The 8747-nt window shown below is 50.0% G+C and overlaps 1 long non-coding RNA gene across 1 annotated transcript; it reads left to right on the forward strand.

The window, feature by feature from the left end:
• Window positions 1-17: 17 nt before the first annotated feature.
• LOC111728907 lies at window positions 18-6624 on the forward strand. Its single transcript, XR_002775994.1, has 3 exons — window positions 18-706; window positions 1960-4607; window positions 4641-6624. It is a non-coding gene; the product is annotated as an uncharacterized LOC111728907 (long non-coding RNA).
• Window positions 6625-8747: the final 2123 nt, after the last annotated feature.

Raw genomic sequence — 8747 nt, forward strand, 5'->3', positions numbered from 1 at the left:
CCCCCGACCCCCGCCCTCCCGCACGCCGGCCGCGGGCGCGCGGGGTAGCGCGTTGAAGGGTCACCTTCCCTGGGGCGCCTCCCCCTTTGACGAGGCAGAGGCATTTCGGCTGTTCTCTGTCTTGGGGGGCCCCGCTTTGGGGGTAGCGGGTGACATCACTCCGCGCAGGTGACCTCTGAGCGCACAGGCCGGTCCGGTTTCTTTCCAGAGCAGGAGGGGGGCTGAGGGAGGGGGCGTCCGATCGCCCGTTACCCCCGCGAAAAGGGGGCACCTTGATTCAGCAGATTTTTTCAACTTCAGGTGCGCGAGGCCGCCCTTAAACTTCGAAACGCGCTTCCCTCGCCGCACACCCAGCGGGCCGCGCGCGGACCGGGACAGGCCTGGGAGGCCGGGGGTGGGGGGACCGTCCTGCGCCCCAGGGCCTGTCACGGCGCCAGAGGGATGCGCCGGGCTGGATTCTCCCAGCGGCCCGGCGAGGCGCGTGCACCTGGGTGGAGATGTTTTAAGTTGGTCCACAGACCCTGAAAGAGTCTCAGCGTTCCCCGCTGTCCCTTCTTTCTGTGCCTGAGATCAGGTCTTTGAACAATCCATCTTGGCGTGCACGCACCTGGGCACACACTTCCTAGTCACCGGTGTAGTCCTGGGATCTGGGCCTTGTGATTTGCCTGCCAGGAAGTCTTTGCACCCTGCCCCCTCACCATTACAGGTAAATCCACTTTGTTACTCCCACTCTCCCCCTCGCCCCACCCTTCCCACCTCCCCCGGTTTGTTTGTTTTAATCCTCTTGGGCTAAAGCCAGTTGATTATCTCGGTAATCGGTCGGTAATGAGTAGACAGCACACTACCCTCTTAGATCCTGTAAAACCCTGATGGGAACTCTGGGGTGAATTACTGAACAGACTTGCATTTGCCCCGAAATAAACAGAAGCAGAAGTCTAGCTTGTATAGCGATAGTTTTTAATGTGTGTTAAACCGAAACATAGCCTTAAACAAGACAGACCTGTTACCTGGCTTTTTAGCTTTGCCAACACTGTTCAGGTTCGTTCTACCAGTCCTGCCTGCATTGTCTGTACCTGGCTCTGGCCCTCGGGTCACTCAGAAGTCACCAAGCCTTGCCTTTTGTGCTAAATTGAGAATCACTCATTCTCTGCAGAAGTGTTTCCACTGGCTACAGAAGGTCTGCGACTGGGTGGCAGTGTTGGGGAAGCGTCGTGGAGGCTGATAACTTTCAGCACTCGCAGAGTAGTGGCGTTTTACAGATAGAACGGGAATAAGAACATTGCGAGGAAGAGGACGTGTTTGCTGTGCCCACGTGGGATTCCCCACTGCGGACGCAGCTCGCGTGTGGTCTCAGCGCCACGTACACCTAACTAAACACGAGTCTACATCTTGTATACACAATTATTTTCCAGATTCCAGCCCCTCCCCTTTTTAAAATGGGGAAAACGGTAGTTTCTGGTTTTAAAGAAAGTGGGGATAGTGTCTCCCTATTGGTATTCAAGTTGCATTGTAGTCCTAAGAAAGTCTGTTCATGCAGAACAAGAGTTCATTTAGGAACTCGGGTGGACGGGACACGTGAGGATAACGGAGGAAGAAAGCGCCTCTTGGTTTGTAAAATTAGCAAATCAATGCGATTTGTCATTGATAGAATAGAATTGAATTTGTTATTCAAACAGAATCCAGAATTCTATCCTAAATCAAAGCTATTCTTTTATTAGTTTTGTACCGACCCGTTATTGGACACACTTGATGTTCCATACGTTATCAAAACGCTGGTTTGGGGGTAGAGGATCAGCCAATTTTTACAGTAAAGCTACTGTACTTCATTTCCAGAAAAATATCTTCTGGAAAAGTACCAGACAACTGAAATGAATTGGAACTGTGGTTCATACTTCTCTTTCAGGTAGATATTAGACCTGCTGTCGTTTTTTTTGTTTGTTTTTTGTCTTTATCTTTTAGCTCTGTCAATGGCAGATCGCTGAGATAATTGTCACCTGGTCAATCCGTACAGTCTTGTTCAAAATAGGTGCCCAAGATAGGAACAGTGGATGTTCCAGAGGTGCTGTTCCGGGGGGTCGTCATTGTTGTACAGGAGCCCGAATGCGTTATGTCAGGATCTCCTCCTCCCGGACACACACACTTCCATTTCTGGAAGGAACTGGGTGAAGTCTTCGAGGTCTGTTTGGAAGAAGCCTCTGGTCGGTAATTCCGCAACATGCTCTTCATCCTCTGCTCTGCTAAAGACACTGAATTATTTCCAGCAAACAGTTTAACGGCTCTTTACTTCTTGGTTGCAAAGGATGAGGCCACATCCACATAGGAACCGTATGGGGCGGAAGAAAGAGTTTGACCCCACTCTACTTTGCAGGGTCAAGGGCTGTATGAACATAGGACGAGGTGTTATAGACCGAGGTATTTCCCACAGGACTTTTAGACTGTGATTTTTGTTTTTCAAGGATTAAGGAAATAGCGTCTAGGTGACACTTGGGGAGTAAGAAATAGTATTTATAACGTTGTCTTTAGTAGCTGTATAAAACTTCGAGCGATCTCATTCATTCTTAATAGTCAGTTACTGTCCGTTTGCTGCTTTGTTCATCCCCCTGAGCAAGGCTGTCATGAGGTTTTGTGCGCATATGAATGTAAAGCTGCTGCTGCGTTTTGCTACTTGGTAACTGTGGGGCCAGCTCAGTCCCTGTTTCTGTCACTGGGAGTCATGATGCCTTTCCTCGGGATGCTGTCGTACTCCCGTTTATGAGGAGATGTTCTGAAACTCTTATTTAAAGTGCTCATAAAAGGAATTTAATTCAGCTTGTTGTACACTGGCCTTTGATTTATTTGGGGAGGGAGCTCCCACACTGTTGGTAGTTTTCAAAGAGAGAAGGTGGGACACCGTAATGGGGGTGCTGGGGTGATCCTTGGCTTTCAAATCATTTTCAGTAGGAGAAATAAGTTCTTACCAATAACAAATACTTATTGAACTTTCGAATCAAATCCAAGTGGGCAAACTATGGCTTCTGAGCCAACTCTGACACGTCACCTGTTTTTATGTGGCCCGAGCTAAGAATGGTTGTTATGTCTTCACGTGGCTGGGAAAAAGAAAAAAAAAAAGATCAGAAGAAAAATGATGTTCCCCAACACATTAAAGTGTTACGAAAGTCAAATTTTAGTGTCCACAGAAAATTGTATTGTTCTACAGCCACAGCCGTTTATTTCTCTTTCATTTATGGTCACTTTTCTGCTACAATGGCAGCGTTGAGTAATTGTGACAGAACCATGTGGCCATAAAACCTGAAACATTTACGATCTTGCCTTTTGCAGGGAAGTTTGCTGACCCCTGCTTTAGGGTAATACTTGGGAAGAGCTCGAAGTCACAGGAGTTCTAGACACTTAACTTCGTTTTGGAAAACGTCCTGTAAGACGCTTTAGCTCTCAGACTGACTCGTGTTGTTTTACAGGTGGCCTGCAACATTTAAAGTCTGCACTCCCACCCACGGCCGCTTCCAGAACAAATGGTTGTTCATCCTAGGATGTCATAGTTTTTGGTCAGATTGATGAAACGGCCTTATTTTTTTTAAACGGTCACAAAGCTACACTTCGCATTGGCATTACCTTATCTGATATGTGTGGTAAATACTGTATCGTATCTGGAACAGAAATGACAAAGAAAGAAATTCCACCACAGTCAAGCAAACGGACTGTGTGAGCCAGCAGAGAGCTCTGAAGCCCCAGTCTTTGTTTTCCAGGGAGGCTTCGCTCTCAATACGGAGCCGTTACATTCAATTCTGCCAGGTTTAATGATTCGGTTTGAAGCCCCTAGCAGATTAGAGAAGGAAAGGCACAGCTACAGGCAGGCAAGCGAAAGATGATGAAAAGACAAGTGATTTAAAAATCAGAAAAATGAAATATTTAAAAAAAAAAATGCTTCTCGAACACATTAGTGTGCCGGGCAGTGTTGACATGGGCTACAAAGACTAATAAGGTGTAGGTATCATCATCGGCACTTTACAGAGGCTGACACTGAAGTTTAGATTGAGTAACTTTTTTGCCTAGGTCACATAGCTAGAAGTGACATGGTCTCAGTAGGAATCCGGTGTGTCTGAGTCAAGAGCGTGAGCTTGCCTACTGTCACAGGGTAGGAGGCCGTTATGGGTCGAATTGTGTCTCTCCAAAATTCATATGTTGAAGTTCTAACCTTGATGCTTCATAACATGACTGTTTAGAGACGGGCCTTTCAGAGGTGAAGACGTTAAAATGCGGACACAACAAGAAGGTGGCCCTCTGCAAACCAAGGAGACGGGCCTCGGAGGAAACCAGACCTACAGACACCTTGATCTTGGACTTTCAGCCTCCAAACCTGTGAGAAAATGGATTTATTTTAATTCACCCAGCCTGTGGAACTTTGTTATGGCCGCCCTAGCAAAGTAATACAAAAATATTCCAATTTTTTTTTTTTTTTTTTTAGTTACGTAAACACGAGAAAAAGTACAGGAGCACAAGAAACAGAATTTTTAAGGTCTTTACAGTTACAAACAACAATTTCACATGTCTGAATAGGACATCATTGTTTTAGACCACAGTATAATAATCGATGTCCTCGAATTATAATAGTTGTCCCAATCGATGTCCTCGAATTATAATAGTTGTCCCTGAATGGTCAAAGAGAGTAGAAGTTAGTGTTTAATGTGTAAGCCCATATCTATCTATAAAACGTCAGTTCTTTAGTATTTTGAAGGGTTTTCCTCCTAAAACTATAAATGTGCTGTTATCTGTGCCTGTTTTATGGGACCTGGAGTCTACTGTCGCTATCCTAAATGGCTAACTTGAAAGAAATGCTGCGTTTGCTTTTATGACATCTGTAAGCCTGGCAGGGAGTACTGCCTCTGATGGCAGCGGTAGCCTGGTGGGAATCCACCGCCTTTGAGGACAGGCTGTTTTAGGGCGCTGCCCTGGGCTGCCGTGGGGCGAGCGCATTGTCCAGAGCAGAAGCCATCTGGAGCCTGAAGTTGCTGGTGCTGGAAGTTTTGGCACACGACCGCCCGATATCATGGGGTTCGACCCCCCCACAGGTCTGTTTTGGGGGCGGAGACACCATCTGTATCGTTGGCTCTGGCACTGTCATAGGGCACCGTGCTGGCATTTATTCTCGAGGAGCGTCCTGCGAGGCCAGCTTTAGCCGAATCCATGACATCCTCAAGTGCGCCGTGTTCACAGCACCTGTTGCTGGCAGGACATAAAGGTGGTCTCTTCACTGAAAAGAGAGCGACTTTGGGGGTGTCTCCTCGACTCCGCGATGCTTCTGTCTCCAGGACTAGGTTGTGGTCTCCCTCTCTTTGTTCCTTCCGGATGGATCCCTTGTTCTCCGAGTTGGTGGCCACGCTGTCAGTACAGGGTCGCGCCCCTACACGAGGTCAGAGGGAAGTAGGGGTGATGGGGAAGCTGAAGGGTGCAGAGGAGTCACGTCCGAAGGATCACGTGCTTCTCTCCCTGGGCGTGAATCAGACCAGAAGGCTTGTCTGCCGTTTTCTAGGGCGTTCACGTTTTCTGTCTTTAATCTGTGAAACAGTCAATTCTTGTATGAAAGGTCGATTGGGTTATGTCAGCCATGGACGGTGGTTTGTAATTGACCGTTCGTTCGCCTTGGCCGTTTGGCTGAGGCCGACTTGCCGCGTGACTTCCCTGGCAGGTGAGTTTCCGGGGCACTGAGGTTCGCAGGGTACCGCTCCCGGCACGCCGTGATCCCGTCTCCTGGACGTGTGTCCATCCGGTACAGGAGGGTCACTGGATAACAACGGAAAATGCACAGGATGCTACTTGGGGTAACCGGGAAGGGGAAACGCCCTGCAGCTGAGGGAGCCAAGGAGCTGGGAGTGTTTGTTAAATGAGGCTGTGCGTGGGGGTGGGGAGCGGTCCGGGACATGGCCTTCGATAAGGACGTCAAAGCAGGCCTTCCTGACAAGGTGGCGTTTGAGCGAGGGGCTGCAGGAGCTGGAGGAGGTGGGAGCGCACGCTACGGCTGCCTGGGGAGCTGCGTTCTGCGTTGGGGGGCGGTAGGAAGCCACTGTGGCTGCAGCTGAGTGAGAGTGGGGTGACGGGGTCAAGGAGCAAGGAAGGGAATGGTGTAGGGTGTCACAGCACTGGACCGCGGGGACCGAGCGAAGCTGTGGTGTGATCTGACCGATTGCCCTAACAGCTTTGCCCTGGCCGGTGCCAGAAGACAAGGGCGGGGGGCGGAGCTACAGGGGGCTGTTACAGTCCCCAGACGAGGCCCGTGGGTGGCGAGGGCGGTCAGATTTCGGACATGTTCCGATAGGAGAACCGGCGGGCTTTGTGGGTGGATTGGATGCGAGGCGTGAGAGACAGAACGGCCGAGAATGACTTCAGGGTTTCGGCCTGAGCCCCCGGCAGCGTGGAGGCAGAGGGGGCCGGGGGGAGGGTCTTGGGCTCGGCCATGGGCCATCTGAATCTGAGATCCCTCCTGGGTGTCCGGGGCCTACCCGAGGCAGGGAAGTACTCTCCTACCGTGTCACGAGGGCCACGCTGCTCGTGTGCTGTACAGCGTGCCAGGACTCCAGGTTACATCCCACGTGTCATCCGACCACAGAGGCTGAGGCCGTGGAGGGGCGGGAGGGGCGACGCCTGACCTGGGCCTAGGTGGAGAAGCAGAGTGTCCATGAGCGGAGAAGAGGGAAGCCCTAAGCCAAGGGGAGACCTGAGTTCTCTGGGCTGAGATGGTGTTCGGTGAAGACATTTAACGATGGTTTAAACTACTTCCACTTCAGGGCCAAGAAACAGCACCCAAGCTGTAAAGTTGTTTTCTAATTTAATATTGCATAAGGCCATGTGGAAAACTGGGAGGAGCGGGGGCGACAGAATTTGCTTCCTATGTTCTTAAGTTTAACAGTAGGGTATTTAGTATTTGCTATAGTTCAATATAAAATTTACATTCTATATAGTCCAAAGAACAGCACTAAATAAACATCTTCGGTACATTTTTTAGAGCGGCTAAAATTAAAGTTACCTTATTTACTTCCTAAAACAAACGACCTAGAATCAATATTATTGACTTATTTAGGAAGTAAATAAGAAAAAAGGTGATTTTTTTTTTTTTTTCTGCAAGAGATCTAAGCATTTTAGGAATCCGTTAGCTTCAAATAAACACGCTTATGGCTTATAAAAGATGAGACATTATCACGAGACTCAGAAAACCACCTGAGCATTAGGCCTTCCTTCCGTGTGTTTTTAAGTTTGCTGAATTTACTGTTTGAAATGGTGCCGTTCGAATGCTTCGGCTCCCTGCTCATCCCTGATGACCTGAGCACCCTCTTCTTCTCAAGTGCTCTATTTCTGATGTCGCCTTGGTTTGTGCACAGGTGGGAAAGCGAATGTTTGAAACTAGAATTAAAAGGTTAAAACTAAAATTCTTCAAATGTTTGAGCACCAGTTACCAAGGCCCTCAATTATTTAAAGACCGTGTCGAGGTGGATTAAGTTAATTAAAGAAGCGAGAGGCTGTTCCACGGCTCTCTCCATGTCAGGCGGCCACACTGAGAAGTTCCGAGGAGGACAGGCACCCCCATCACGCCCTACCTGTCCCCCAGTGCTGTGACACACGCCACTGCGGCCACACAGGTGCACAGATGCCCTCCGAGCGGAGGAGCCCTGCCCGGTCACGGGGAAGGCGCTGTGTGTGGACAGCTGACCGTCGGCCCGACGCCCAGCTCACTCACACGCCCCATCTCCGTGGCCAGCGAAGGAGGAAAGAAACAACAAAACTGACCTTACCCCCCAGAATCTCGCACTTCTGTTAGCGGTTTGTGGAACGTGACCTGAGCCTGCATTTCTTCCTCGCGACTCTGGCCAGACACCCTCGTTTGTAAAGCTGGACTGGAGAGGCTTGGGGGACACGTGGGACACCTGAATCTACACATGGAGACTTCCTGTCTGGCTTCACTCACAACGTGCTGTGTGTGCCGACCTGAGCTGGTCATTCCCCGCCCTGACGAGCCTGCCGTGTCACCCGGGGCACGTGTGGTCTGGTCTGTCCCACTTCAGTGTCTCGTCACCACACAGGGACAGCCGAGGGCAGGAGCACCTCAGAGCTCTGTCCCTTCGTAGCCACGGGCAGGGACGCCCTTTCCCTCATTAACACAGGGGACGAAGTCGTCAAGTACGATTGTCGCCAGTGCTGTCAGACTCAAAAAATACAGCCTGACGGAGTGAAAAGTGAGAATCGTGAATCATTTTTAGGGAGAATGTTTACTTTCAGATGTACTGAATCACCCAACATAGGCTATGTTAATGTTGCTTAGACGCGTTCTTGGGGGAACCTTAAAAAGTAAATCCAGGGAGGGCTTAAGTGAAAGATGTTGGGGACAGGTGCTGTGATGGCATTGGCCTGGAGACCGAGGGGCCCAGGTTCCCTTCAGGCAAGTCATCGCCTCCAAAAGCGCGTCGGTAATTTCTGGAGAGACGGTGTTGCATCCGAACAGCTGAAGGGCTGGACAGGTCCCTCGTCCTTCCGGGTCGGACGCTCTGTGGTCCTCGGTCTCTGCCGTGCTTACTTACTCTGTGCCCAACGTGTAGGGACACGTAAAAACTGCGAAGGGACAGTCGCGGACTTCAAGAAGCCTATGGTCCAGCTGGGGAGACCAAACCAAACCACAGAACGCTTGGAGAGCTATACGGATGTGGCTGCCTAACGGCCGAATCGTGTGGGGCCCCAGTGACAGCTGTGGGATTTTGAGGGGG

This window comes from Pteropus vampyrus, unplaced genomic scaffold, assembly GCF_000151845.1.
Source record: "Pteropus vampyrus isolate Shadow unplaced genomic scaffold, Pvam_2.0 Scaffold237, whole genome shotgun sequence".
Lineage (NCBI taxonomy): Eukaryota > Metazoa > Chordata > Mammalia > Chiroptera > Pteropodidae > Pteropus > Pteropus vampyrus.